At 39.4% G+C, this 15,075-nt stretch overlaps 1 protein-coding gene across 45 annotated transcripts in view; it reads right to left on the bottom strand.

The window, feature by feature from the left end:
- The window catches only part of nrxn1a (neurexin 1a), a 1,700,803-nt gene that overhangs the window by 1,008,813 nt on the left and 676,915 nt on the right, over positions 1-15,075 (bottom strand). The gene's annotated exons all lie outside the window — the stretch shown is intronic.

Below are 15,075 nucleotides of genomic sequence, written 5' to 3'. Positions count from 1 at the left end.
ATGTTATAAACTGGTGACAAATAAATATACATTCAACGATGTGTGATCTGTCTATCCTGTGAAATCCCATCTGAATGTTCACTTACTAACATAACAAATGTAATTGTTAGACTTATATCGACGGGAGATTTGCTAATATTTCAATCTTGTGAAACTTACAACTGAGTTGTTATTATGCATGAATACTTCAGCCAAGATTAAATTAGTGTCAGTCGTACATTTCCATACCCACTCTTTTGCCTGATGGCTCTGGGAAAAACAGGCTGTGTTGTAACTTACAGAGAATAGAGTTCTAATCTCTGCAGATGACTGATTTAGCTCAACCACTCATAAACCTCATGCCTGTAACAAAAATGTCTGAAGCAAACCAACACCATAATTGTAAATCCTTAGCCATTACATTGCACATCCTAATCTAATGCTGGTCTTTGAGTATAAAGGTTTGTAGGGAAAAAAAAAATCCACTGCCATGAACTACCTAAAGGGATTTGTCAAAAAAATGTTCCAGATACAATCAACTATTGTGCAGTTCCTCATGCATTCATTAAACTACATCACCTCCTGTTGTTCTTGATTTCACTTTATATGTTAATCTCAAGTGTTATCACATAGCTGCAATTGTTGAAATTGCTCATGAAATGTTTGTTATTTTCTGTCAACCACTTCTTCCTTTCTTAACAGTTTGTAATTTTTCTTTGAATCTCAGGACAATTTACTTTCAGCTGAGGTTCTTCAAATATTTCGGATAGAACACATTAAAGAAATTATCATCGAACAGATCTTTCACCTGGAGGTCCCTTCCATCCAATCCAATATTTCTCCTCATGATTAATTAAACGTCAAGATGGTAATCCTTTTCCAACCCTTCTATGATCCAAGTATGTTTTTGATCATTTATTCCTTTTCTATATAGCTGTACTATGCTGAGATTGAAACTCAGTGCAGCCTCTTTCATTGATTTCCACAGCCTCCAAAATGCAGATTTTCTTGAGAGAGATAATGAGAACTGCAGATGCTGGAAAATCTAAGATAACTAAGTGTAAAGCTGGATGAACACGGCAGGCCAAGCAGCATCTCAGGAGCACAAAAGCTCACGTTTCAGGCCTAGATGAAGGGCCTAGGCCTGAAACGTCAGCTTTTGTGCTCCTGAGATACTGCTTGGCCTGCCGTGTTCATCCAGCTTCACACTTTGTCATCTGCAGGTTTTCTTATCCTTTTTATAAACTATTGACTTTCCAAGTCAAACCCAGATGTCTGTTCAGCTTTAACTCTTGTTTTGTGTTACTTGTTTTGGTATTCATGCGGTTCTTCATTAAAACAGTTAACTCTGTCTCCTTCTTCACAGATGTTACCAACCTGTTGAGTACTTCCAGCATTTTCTGTTCTGATGATGTTACAAAGAATGTCTACACAGCAAGTATGACTGATTCAGGAGAAAATCATAAACAATAAAACTACTAAGATCGGAAGGAAAAATAATGCAATATATTTTTAGTGTATTTTTGAAAATTAATGATGATAAGCACTGCAAATACTCAACATGTCAGTCAGCATCAGCAGAAACATTTGATACATTTGAGGGATAAAGTTTGTATCACAGCATAATATTATATCTGGTCATATAACCAGTGATGTATTGACTGCTGTTTATAGCAGCTCCGAAGGCTAAGCAACTGTTCTTAACTGGACAGCAATTCTGATAACAGTCACATAATTGGCCACCACTGCTCTAGTCATCCACTGGGCTATCATTGTCTGCCTGTGGCCTTCTTATTGTTTACCTCTGATGAAATCTACTGCCATGCCCCTGAATTCTGAAGCTGTTATGGTATTACGGATAATAGTATCTGCAATAAAAAGCATGTGGGGCCTGGAATTTCAATTTGGGTCCCAAACAGGGAATCTAGCTTATTTTCTACCCATGGTTGAAATCTCAGGCATAACCTACTTGTATGAAGAATCCCTCCTGTTTACTGACAATCATGATTTTCCAACTGTGGGAAAAGATTATTCCTTGCACTCTACTTCATAACAGGTGATAAGGCTGGGTCAGTTTGATGGCCACAATAGGAATTCCTCCATTCTGCTCTTACAAGGCATAAGGAAATCTTTGTTACCCAAGATCTGTTTAAGTATCATGGAAATCTTTAAAGAGTTTAACAGAAGAAGTACACTTTTTTAAAAACTATGGGAAGTACATTAGATGAAATATCCCTGCAATTCTTAATCCCTATAAATATTTTCATTCATTTTCAGGTCGATATATCATTTGTACTCCTTTGTGTGTCAGGCAGAGTGACCTTCAAATAAATTCTTACCCTTCTCAGGGTAAGCCACATTAACTCAACCAAATTAGTTCACAGGTCGGCGCAACATTGAGGGTCAAAGGGCCTGTTCTGCGCTGTATTGTTCTATGTTCTGTAATGATTGTAATGAGGTTTGCCAGGTAGATCTCATTGAATATGAGCTGACTGATTGGCGCTGTCAATCAGGTGTAAATCAGGGAGTGCTGGCTGATAGTTATAAACAGGAGTCTCAGGGATTCTCCTCTCGCTCTAACGACAAGCTCTGAGCTGGCTGGTCAGGGTTCATGTACGGTTCATGTGTAAATAAAGGATGACTTGGGTGACAGGATATCAGCCTCTGTAGAGTTGCTTCACCCTTGCTGCAGAGAGCAGGAACAATGACAGTGGAAAACTTAAGCAGGGAGTGAAATATTTCTGCTTTGTCATATTGGCCAAGACATTGACATTCCTCCTCACCTGTCTCTGTCAATGTGAATCTAGAGCCAGCTATTCTGCATGAGGTGACCATTCTGAGTCTACTTTTCGAGTCCTTATAAAACTTTATAAAATAGAAGAACTGATGGCAAAAGTACACTTTGGTGTAATCTTTGGAATAATCTTTATCTTATCATTAATGATTGACCATTAAGATTCTATACCACCATAAAATGTCAAACTTAGTTATGAAGAGGAAGATAATTTGATTTTTTTGTTAGGGTTATTTATAGTATTGCATGTCCAACATCAAATTTGTGTCAACTGCTTTTATATAAATAACCAAGGTAAGAGTCATACTTTACATTGTAACTCTAATTACATCAACCCATTAAATCACTTAGGCAATGAATTTGGTTATGAGGTAGTAAAAATAAGCTGAGCTGGATTAATGGCATTCTGCTGAAGAAATTTGTAAATGTTCCATTAATTTTAATACCCGAACATATACCTTAACTGTACCCTTTAAATATTCCGCAGAACTATTTAAGTAGCTCACCTCCACAGGGTTATATCTTAGTCACCTATCATGCTGAAGACATTTCATACCAATATGCAAATAACCTCATGGATAAATAAAATGAATATAACTGGGATATATATTTCTAATTTTCTTGAAACAGTGGTCAGAATGAACTATTGAATGAAAACCAGTTTGAGTGATTTGTGTTCCACAAATGTGCTAGATAGCCATATAAGTGTACAATTACAAGAGAATTATGGAACAAGAAAGCTATTTCAATCATCTAAGTGCATCCAGTCATTAAAAAAAAACTGAGCTCTCTTCTTTGCGGCTTCCCGTTGTTTCTTAAATATTTCTAAGATCACTGTCTGCGCTGTTTTATCTATAAGTCCATGTTGATCTTCGTGTGTGCGAAGAAATTCTGACATCAGCTCTGAATTTTCATGTTATGAGTTTGAAGCTACTCTTACAATTTAGTTCAGAAATATTTACAGAATTATCTATTTCATATTGTTTCCTGTCAGATGCTTGAACAATTTTACCTCTCAATCCCCTGTTTCAAGCCTGAAAAATTCTGTCATCTCCTATTCTCTTCTCAAAAATCATTCTTTGATGCTACGGCTCATATCGTAGAAAGATAGAAATTTAGGAACATAGAAACTTTGGCATAGGCCATTCAGCACCTTGGGCCTGTTCCACTATTCAGTGAGATCAAGGCTGATCTGTGGCAAACTGCTTACACCTGCCTTTGGCCCATATCCCTTAATAACTATGCTTAACAAAAATATATTTCTCTCAGATTTAAAATGAACAACTGATACAACACAACCAGCATCTCACTGGATCTTTGCACAAACTAAATCATTTTTAAGGCGATAGTTTCCATATTCCAGTAAGTAAAGACAGTTTGAAAGTCTCAAAGGCGCTTACATAGCTCTTCAGATAGTTCAGTCTGTCAGTAAAATGGGTGATTGAGTAGGATTGCATATGGATAAGTAAGTGTATAAAGTAACAGATGCTTTGAGGGTGAAGTGGGCAGGTAAGATCTTCGTTGGAGCAGGAAATAGAATAAGCAGGTCAGGTGGCAGTTGGTCGAGGAGGGCATGGGTCACAGGTGACTGAAGCAGTAGGGCGACAAGTAGATGGAAAATGGGTGGATGAAGGCGTAACATGACAATTAAGTCAGCGAGGTATCAGAGGAGATACAGAAATACATTACATGGTGTGGTCAGTGTGAGTCATTGGCGAGAGCAGTGTGAGCGATTGAGGCTCAGTTTTATTATTAGCCAGGAATTACAGCAAACCTTAATCTCGCCAACATTTTCTGGCTAACTGTTGCAGTTCATCAGAGCCCTATGAAGTGTCTGACTTTTTTTCAGGATTCCAGATTTCTCATAATAGTCTACAGGAATTTTAAAACTGATAGGCAGTCTCTGAGTGATTAGTGCTTCGGGACCCTGGAAAGGTTCTCATGTGCATCTTTCAGAGTACATCCTGTCTCTGAGAATCCAGAGAACAGGAGATACAGACCTATGTATTTTCAGTACAGTCCATTCAGTACCCTCAAAAACAGAAATTGCTGGAAAAGCTCAGTAGGTCTGGCAGCATCTATGGAGAGAAATCAGAGTTAGTGTTTTGAAAAATGACTTTTCTTCAGAATTGATGGTAGCAAGGAAAATGTCAGTTTCCAAGCAGAAGATAAGGTGGGAAGAGGGGCTAAGAAGGCAATGATAGGTTGGGATAGAGCCCAACGAAAGAGAAGACAGTTGGACAGACAAAGTAGTGGATAATGATTAGATTAGATTCTTTACAGCGTGGATACAGGCCCTTCGGCCCAACAAGTCCATACTGCCCCTTGCAGCATCCCACCCAGACCCATCCCCCTATAACCCACACACCCTGGAACACTATGGGCAATCTAGCATGGCCAATCCACCCACCCTGCACATCTTTGGACTGTGGGAGGAAACCAGAGCACCTGGAGGAACCCACGCAGACACAGGGAGAATGTGCAAACTCCACACAGACAGTCGCCCGAGGCTGGAATCGTACCCGGGTTCCTGGCGCTGTGAGGGTGCAGTGCTAACCACTGGGCCATCGTGCTGCCCCAATCTGGTGAGGAGGGCGAACAATTATTAATGGGTATAGTTAGTGGCTGATAATGCATTGATAGTCAGAGAATACAGTCGACTAGATTGTGTGAAGTTCAGGGCGTGAACATGTAAAGTCAAAATAACAGTAGGATTTTGTTGGTTTGTAGTGGATATTGGTGGCCAGTGTAGCCCCAGAAATGGAAACAGAAATGTTGAGGAAAGGAAGGGAGGAGACTGAAATGGATCAGGTGAAAGTTAAGTAGCTACCATTAGTTCTGAGGAAGGGTCACTTGACCCAAATGTCTGATTTGCCTCTAGATGCTGCTAGACCTGCTGACCTTTTCCAGCAATTTCTGTTTTTGTTTTAGATTTTCAGCATCCGTAGTTCTGTCAGTTTTTGCATTCAGTACATATATGATTCATTGGCCAGCATTCAGCAGGATCCTACCTACTTGTACATTTAGGCAACATTTTTTGAAATGGAGTGGCACAGCGGCTCAGTGGTTAGATTGCTACCTCACAGCACCAGTGACCCTGATTTGATCCCAGCCTCAGTCAACTGTCTGTGCGGAGTTTACATATTCTCCCCATGTCTGCTTGGGTTTCTTCCAGTGGCTCCAGTTTCCTCAGACAGTCCAAAGATGTGCAGGATAGGTGGATTGGCCATACTAAATTGTCCGTAGTGTGTAGGGTGGGAAATGCAGAGATAGAGTAGGGGCTGGGTCTGGGTGGGATCATGTTTGCAAGATCAATGTGGGCTTGATGGGCCAAATGGCCTGCTTTCATATTGTAGGGATTCTATATGATTTATACAAAAAATGCAACTTATGCTGATAAGTGCATTTACAAGTATTAAATGCCACTAATATTCCTTTAGAATTGCACAATTTTGTATTGTGGAAGCACTGAAATTATGCTACATTGTATAATGTGTTGAATCATCAAAAGAAAACTGAGACAGCCATGACAATTTACATTATGGTCGTTATTATATTAGAGATTAGATCATAGACCAATCTGCTACTATAAATCTACGTAGACATAAATGAAAGATGAAGCAGTTAGAAGTTGCAAGGACTTTTTAATAACAGAAAAGTATCAGATGAAAGGCCAGGAGTTGAATTGCTGGTTTTTAATGTTTTGCTTTAAAAGTTTCTTGATTTTTGTGAAATATAGCCTTATGACTTAGGGTCTGCTTCATCTGGAACTATGTTCTTTCCTTTTATTCTCAGAGAACAAATCTAACAACCAGGAGTCTATCCCAAAAGGTGCCAGATCCGGTCAAGGTGATAAGATGCTTGCTGTAGACTTTGTTTTCGACACATACATTATATTATATGTTCGTATTATTGTGGTTTAAATAGCTTCTTCAAAATTCCTAAAATTCAAAAAAGGTACTTGTCAATAATCTGCTGAGCCTCTCCAGCAATTTTGTTTTTGTTCCTGATTTACATGATTTCTTTCAGTTTTTATAATGATGTGGATACGTTCTAAATATAGGCTGAAGTAAAAAAAAAGTCTAAAATAAGAAGGTGAGCAGTTCCCATTCTTCAGAAACCATAATTTAGGTTATATTCCTGAGTTTACTCCACATTCAATTTTACAAGTGAAGTATTTGACTCAAAGGTAATTATTGGAATTTCTGATGTAACAACAAACAACAGGTTAAATTCCCAGGTTGATTTCCAGTCCATGCTCAGATCAGTAGGATAGACTGATGAAATGGTAAGTACTATTGTTTGCAATCCATCGACTTCTTCTGGAAGCTGTAGTGTGTGAACATCAAGGAAGCTTAAACAATCGATCGGCATTCACAGTCAAAGCTCACAAATTAATAATGATACTTGAATGAACAACCACAGAACAACAAAGAAGGAAAGAGGAACATGGATTAAAAAAAGTGATTAGGTATTCTGATTAAATCGTGGTCTTGTGCATTTTATAGTGTCAAATGATCTCATGCTCAATGAATCTTATTTAATTCACTTTGCATTTTATAGAGGCCATGTATCAGCAGCCCAGATAATCACCTGACAAGAAGAAATATGATTTTATCATTACTGGATTTCCGATAATTGGAAAATTCTCTGCAAAAATAGCTTGGTCGTACATTCATGCCTTTAGAACGTGTGTGAATCAAAAAGTGTTGAAATCATTTTTAGGTTATATGAAAAACAATTTTTGATCAAACACATTAACTAAACACACAACCATGACCTCCTCTTTGTTGTCATATTGAATGGAATTATAACATTCTGACATGCTGAAAGCTCTATAACCAAGCAATGCCATGGACATGGTCAGTCCAATCTCTGACCCTAAGCAGTGTAAGGGATACGTCTCAGCCTCAAAATAGGGGAGAGGCATCTAGCTACCAGGTCAGGGCATGTGTAGGGAGATAGTGCTTTACCTGAGAGACAGGGCAGTTTAATGGAGATGAGCTTCAGCAGATGGAAGAAACACTTCTCTTTTTGGTCTACAACGAATTCACCCCACGGATGCTCTTGTCATACTGCTTTCATCGCCCTTAATGCCCGCTGCTCCCTCATTCTTAGAGAAAAAAACAATTCACAATAGGGCAGAAAGAATCAAGCTAGTGGTACACTGCTCAACAATTGGGCCTCACCCTTTATGAGGAGAGGATCCTGTCTCTGACTGCCATGGGTAGGTACTGACCATAGCCAAGTCCCTGGACTGGATTCAAAGGGTCCTCTTGATTTACTGCGCTAGCAACCATGACGCGAAAGCTATTCCCCTTGACTTGATTAAAGACTGTTGACAACCATGAACTGAAATTTCCTGCCTTTGTGTCTGTGTTAAACAACAGGGCAAACAGAAGTAATGTGAGCCTGGTATGCCTGGCTTGGGGTCAAAGTGCATAATGGCAAGGCAGTGCAAGGTGGGGTGCATCCAGGCAGCTTCAGATTGAGCAAGTACTATGGCAAAGAACCTCGAGATATAGCCTGGTCCAGTTCATGAGCTGTGTGGTTGTCCCTGACAGCAGAGTGCCCTTTCAGCAGCATTACTGTGGTAGTTGCTGATGCAGTATTGAAATGCATAAGTGTCCTTTCAGGGGATTGGAATGTGCCATGAAGTTTCTTAGAAGTTGGCACATATCAGATGCCAATGTCTGGATGTGGGATGAGTTTGGCTGATGCCCATGCAGTGTGTCCTCAGATGTTGGTGCCATGTCCAATATGGAGTGCTCTGGAGCAAGCAGCAAGTTGAAATCACCAGGTATCTGCTCTGGTTTCCAAGTGAAGAATTTCAATATCTACCTTGCTTGACGCGTTTGGTAAACTTGAATCATGTCATGCCATGTTTAACCAGTAACAATTCCCTTTATTAGGCAATTCACCAGCACCTTTCAAAAAACTCACCACATTGTTCAATGCATAAAAGATAGTACAAGATGCTTTCAATATCAAGTGAAGCTTCAGGGAACTTCTCATGCTGTTCTGTCACAAATCTTGTAATGTCCATTCACTCAGACCCCTATAAGGTCCTGTCTCATTGTGACTTTAGGTTAACTACCTCCAGTGACATGCACCTAGCAGTTTTACTTCTTCCCACAATTACATTCATAATTCTTACCACTTATCACAGTCATAACAACTAAGCTTGAGTCAAAGCAACTGGAGCCTCTTCCTTCTCTTGTTATCGATCATAAATGAAATATTTGGAAATTCTTATTTGGCACATAAGTTGTCACCAATGGGTTTCATTTGTACATCATTTTACTTAAAAATCTCTACTTTTTTGTTAGCATCCATTTACTTTGTTGTTCAATCCACTGTAGACACACTAGATTTTGATTTAATATAATTGAGTTGCTTTTTGTGTTAGTATCATCTAATAAATTAAATTGAATTTTATCCCTTTAAATTATTGACATACGTACAGTTATCTCTTGGGTCAATGTTCCTCAGCTCTGTACTGAAATATTTTACTACCAAATTCAAATAGACAATCCATTCAGGTATCTTGACCAGACGTTTTGTAAGTTTATACATTGCTATAATGGTACTTTTGCCAAACAATACCAATATTTTCTAATTTCTAAGCAGCAAATCAAAAAGTTTGGGCGGTACTGTCAGAAGCAACTGTGCAACGAATTTCCCATCTGAGCTTTCTTTACAGAATTACAGAAGTGTCATAGCGCAGAGGAAGACATTCAGCCCATTGTGTCAGCATGGCTCTTCAAATGAATGTTATTACTTACTTCAATTCTCTGCTTTTTCCTCATACCCTTGTGCATTATTTCTATCCAAAATAATCATTCAATGCCCTCTTTAATGCTCCAATTGTGTCTCCCTCCAACACACATCCAGGCACTGCATTCCAAGCCCTAAGCACAAGTTGCGTGAAAAGCTTTCTCTCAACTCATAATTCCTACTGCAGCAAATCATTTTTAAATCTGTGCCCGCTGGCTCTTGGCCCATTTACAAATGGACACAGTTTTTTTTTCCTATCTAGGCTATCTAGTCCCCTTATGACCGAACATATCTATCAAATCTCCTCTGGATCTCCTTTTCTCTAAGGAGAACACTCTCAACTTTTTCAATCTATCCTTATAACTGAAGTTTCTCATCTGTAATTCGCTAACCTGTACTATCTCCAACGCATTCACATCTTTCCTATAATACCCAATCAAGAAAAACAGGCCATCCAAGCAAATTGCTCACATTGAGGTTTTGGAGTAGATTTGTAGCTCGGGTTATGGGTGTTGAGGTTGCCTAGGTTGGTTGGCTCGCCGAGCTGGTTTCTTGTTTCACAGATGTTTCATTACCATGCTGGGTAACATCCTCAGTGCAGCCTCTGATGAAGCGTTGGTGTGTTTTCCCACCTGGTTTTTAAACTCTGGGATCTGTTGCGATGGATTGCCTCACTTCCAGTTTTCCTTCGTAGTGGAACGTATATGGGGTCACGTTCAATGTGTTTATTAATAGCATGCTTCGTGGAGTGCCATGCTTCTAGCAATTCTCGTGCCTGTCTCTGCCTAGCCTGTCCCAGGATTTTGGTGTTATGTCAGTTGAAGTTGAAGTGTCCATGTGGATTGAGATGAGTAAGTATTGGTCGTGTCTTTTTGTGGCCAGTTGGTGTTCGTGTGCTCTTGCTGTTAGTTACCTTCCTGTTTGTCCGATGCTGTGTTTCTCGCAGTATCTGCAGGGAATCTTGTAGATGGCACTGGTCCTGTCCATGGCGGGGAGTGGGTCCTTAGTTCGGGTGAACAGTTGTTGTAGGGCTGAAATGTGCTTGTGTGCCACTCTGACACCCAGCGATCGTAGGAGTCTTGTGGTGAGTTCTGACGTGTTTCTGACACAAGGTAGTGTGATGAGTGTGTCAGGGCGTGTAGTCTCTTTCTGATGCTGTTCGTGTAGGCATCTTTTGACCCAATTCTTTGAATATTCATTATCCTTGAAAACCTGGAAGAGGTATTCTTCTTCTCCTTGGCATTGTTCCTTGTTGCTGTAGTGTGTTGTTGCCCTTTTAAATAGTGTTCGTACGCAGCTTCACTTGCGTGTGCTGAGATGGTTACTGTTGAAGTACAGTGCCTGGTGTGTGTGTGTGTGTGTGTGTGTGTCTGTGTGTGTGTGCACGCGCGTAGGTGTTTGTGTGGTTTTTCGGTGTACTTTCATTTGGAGTTCCCCATTTGTTGCCGTTTTCTTTGCTTATACATTGGCAAGAAATTGGAAATCTAATTGGAATTGTCTGTAATGATGACTGGATGTAAAGAGTCCCAGTGTTGCAGGAAGCTAATGCCTTCCCTTTTGCATCATCTTTCCAGCCATGCATTCACCTGCCTTATTCAATACCTGTACTCACATGCATGTGTCACTGATAGTAATCCAGAGACAGTCACATCTGAGGTCCTGCTTGCTAAATTTTGACGTACCTCCCTCAATTTTGATTGCAGGGCCACATCCCCCTTCCTATCTCAGTTATTGCTATCAACATGGAACACAGCTTCTAGGTGAACTCCCAGCCCCAGAAGTATGTTCTGCAACCAATCTGTGAAATCCTTGATTCTGGTGCCAGGAAGGCAACATCCAACCTGCAGCCACACTGACTTCTTAATTTCATAGAATCATAGGTCTCTACAGTATGGAATCAGGCCATTTGGCCCATTGAGTCTATACTGAACCTTTGAAGGGCATTCTAGCCGGATCCACCTCCCGACCCTGTCCTCGTACCTCTGCATTTTCAATGGCTAATCCACCTAGCCTGTATATCCCTGGACACCATGGCAATTTCAGACATATTGAGAACTGCAGATGCTGGAGAATACAAGATAACAAAGTGTGGAGTTGGATGAACAGAGCAGGCCAAGCAGCATCTTAGGAGCACAAAACTGACGTTTCGGGCCTAGACCTTTCATCTGAAAAAGACCCTTTTTCTAATGAAGGGTCTAGGCCCGAAACGTCATCTTTGGTGGTCCTAAGATGCTGCTTGGTCTGCTGTGTTCATCCAACTCCACACTTAGTTATCATGGCAATTTCGATGGCTAATCCATCTAACTTACAGATCTTTGGACTGTGGAAGGAAACAACAGCACCCTGAGGGAACCCATGCAGATACAGGTAGGATGTGCAAACTTCACACAGACAGTTACCTGGGGCTGGCATTGAACCATGGTCCTTAGCGCTGTGAGGCAACAGTGCTAATTTGAGGAGCAATGTTTTCAATATTGCAAAGCATACTTCCCAATGTTTCTCTATTTTAGTGATAAACACAACTTTTTATGAAAAAATCTTCTGTTAAGGCTTTTTGCTGATTTAGGGAGGTCCACATATATTGTCACATTTAGCCACAAGAAAAATACACTGCACTGCACTCTGTTTAATAGTAACCCAGGTGTTATGGTGGACTTTTAGTCCTCTAACTCTTCCCTCAGTTTAAGAGATTCACAGCCCTCCCAATTGTCCAATTTTAATAGATATTGTCAGATGGTCAGACAGAAGGGAATTTTCCATGAGAAAACTCAATTTCCTTAGCCTTTCCCCTAGAGTCAGCTGTGTCAGGAACGCTGCACAATTCTCACATGCAACTCCTGTCTATGCTGCTCCGGTAAAAAAAATGGAAAATTATAGCCAGTATATTCATTATACTTGCAGCTATCTCTTTTAGAAATCTAGGTATAGGCTATTAGGTTCTGTGGGCTTTTCAGATTTTAGTACCTTAAGTTTCTTCAATACATTTCCTTTGCTGAAATTAATTATCTTAATTTTCTTACTCCTGTTTTTTGACAGGGTTTGAGTGTTACTGGAAAGATCAACATTTATTTAGCAATTCTAGTGCTCTTAGGTCAGTGCTGAGTGAGTAACATTAACAAACCAATGTTGTCCTCATTCTGAAGATACTCTTGCAGTGTTGTGATTAAGGTCGTACAAGATTTTAAAATAGATATGGTGAAGGAACTCCAAAATCCTTCAAGGTCAAGTTGGTCTGTTGTGACTTCAATGGGAGCTTGTGGGCAGAGGTATTCTCATGCTGGTCTTGACCGTCCGGAGACACAGGTTGAGGTTTGAAGTGTATTAAAGGATCCTTACTGAGTTACTAGTTTTTCAAAGAGTGGAACCTTTCAACTGGAGGATCAAAACACAGAGATCATTGTTTAAGGAAACTGGGAAAAGAATCAAAGGAGAAACAAGAGAAACGTTTTTTCTACAGCAAGTTCCTTGGCATCTTTTCATTCAAGTGCATCACAGTCATACTTATCCTCTCAACTCCTTGTTTTCCACTGCCCAGATTCCTGAACATGCCCCCCAGGGGTTTATTGTTGTACTTCCTCTGTTTCTATTTTTTGATACTTCAATGTATTTTCGTTTAGCAACATTACACCACTTTGCCTTCCACCATATCACAGGTCTTTGCTTTTGTTCCATAATCCATGGCACCCATCCACTTATGAACTAGTCTCCTGCTCTATATTTACCATGGCACTGCATTTGGTTACGAAGTATCTAACTTTAACTTCTTCCAGTTCTAAGTTGATTGACATGAAATATTAATTTTATAGCTTTGTCTACAGATGCTGTTTGACCTGCCAAATGTTACAGTGTCTTCTGAATAATGCTCAGCTACCAGTAGTGAAAAGTCACACAGCACAAAACAGACCCTTCGGTCCAACTCATCCATGCCAACCAAGCTTCCTAAACTTTGCTGCCAAACAACAAGAAAGCATGGTTAAAATTTTAAAATCAAAATCAAATTCCTGAAATGCTCCAGTCATATTTGATTTGGAAAATTCCTGATCCGCACTTTGCAGCATTAGCGACAGCAAAAGACTGTCGGTACATGCTGCCATTGCTCCAGTGAAATTTAGATCAACCTCTGAAGTCCCGACACCGGCAAAACATTGTGTTTTTATCTTTTCCAGAAGTTGACCTGTTGAAGTAACTTTCAATCAATGTGACATGCTTAAATCAATGTGAAATGAACTGTATTTTGGAGATATTCAACTCTCATCCTATTAGTTGTATTGTATAAGCCCTCAAAGACATTACACTGGTTGACTGAGGTGTTACTAGATTTTTAATGGTATTGTAACTTAATAATTACTGCCAAATACCTCACAGGCCCTTGGAAGCTAATTTTACATTTGTGTACTTTTACATTTATCCATTTAAGCAGAAAATGTCCATATAGGTTTAACAATAATATATTTTTTAAAAAATTGTTAATTTGATTTTCACTTCCATCCTAATCCAGTCACAATAATTTATTTCACTATTTGAAAATGTAAACTCAAATTGAAGAATATTAAGTGTCTAAACTTCTTGTTTGCTGAATCAGAATGTGATAACCTACTTATCTACTTGCTACTGTCACTGCTGTGAAGTCCAGTAAATCACCGGAATTTAACATCAGAGTTTAAATGCCATCAGGAAAGTGTAGAACCTCACCACAGAGATTGTTAGGTCTTTATGCAAAACATTTACTGACATCAGCAGTGAGGACAATGGTTTCACCGCTGTTGGCAAAATCTAGACCTCATTTTCCACAATCAATTATTGTTGATAAAACATCGCCAAAAGTGGATAAGATCGAAAGGTCGCCTTTGCTAGCTGTCGCATTTGCGTAAATATTACATTGATAGGCTACACATTGAGTAACTTCAATGGCTTATGCAAAGGAACAAAAAGATGGTGACTTGCACTGTTGTGCAGACAATGTAACTTCAGTGTTTCTACATGCAGAATACTGTTCAGGCATCAATGTTGCTGGGGCAACAAATTGATAAGCAGCACTCTTCTTGTTTTGCTAGACCACTCTCAACCATTTCTATGTTTCACAATATGATCACAACATTTAAGTGTCACAGTCTGTCTACAGGCAAAGATACATTTCCTGGTGTTGCAAGACTTTAATCACAACAATTGATGGAGTAAAGTTGTTTTTCAATTAATTGAAACTCCATTTACGTTTCTATAAGATTGGTGATTAACATATTGGAATTATCAAGAATTATTCGACCATTTTCAAGGAATTTTTGTTACAGAATCAAGGCAAATTGTATCAATAGCCATTGACTCCAATTTAATTGCAATTGATTTTCAATCTTATACCTGCACTTATTGCTTGACCTTACCTTTTCATCCATTTTCCAATGGATTCATCTTGTTTGTTTTTAAAATGAGTAGTAATGAGAACATAAGTAGGGAAAAATCAAGAAACAATTAGGAACACAGCTAGTAGAAAACGTGCTTTCAAACTAGAAGCCATAAATAAAAATCCA

The sequence above is a fragment of the Stegostoma tigrinum genome, chromosome 9, assembly GCF_030684315.1.
Source record: "Stegostoma tigrinum isolate sSteTig4 chromosome 9, sSteTig4.hap1, whole genome shotgun sequence".
NCBI classification, from domain to species: domain Eukaryota; kingdom Metazoa; phylum Chordata; class Chondrichthyes; order Orectolobiformes; family Stegostomatidae; genus Stegostoma; species Stegostoma tigrinum.
This window is presented reverse-complemented; position numbering and strand designations above follow the sequence as displayed.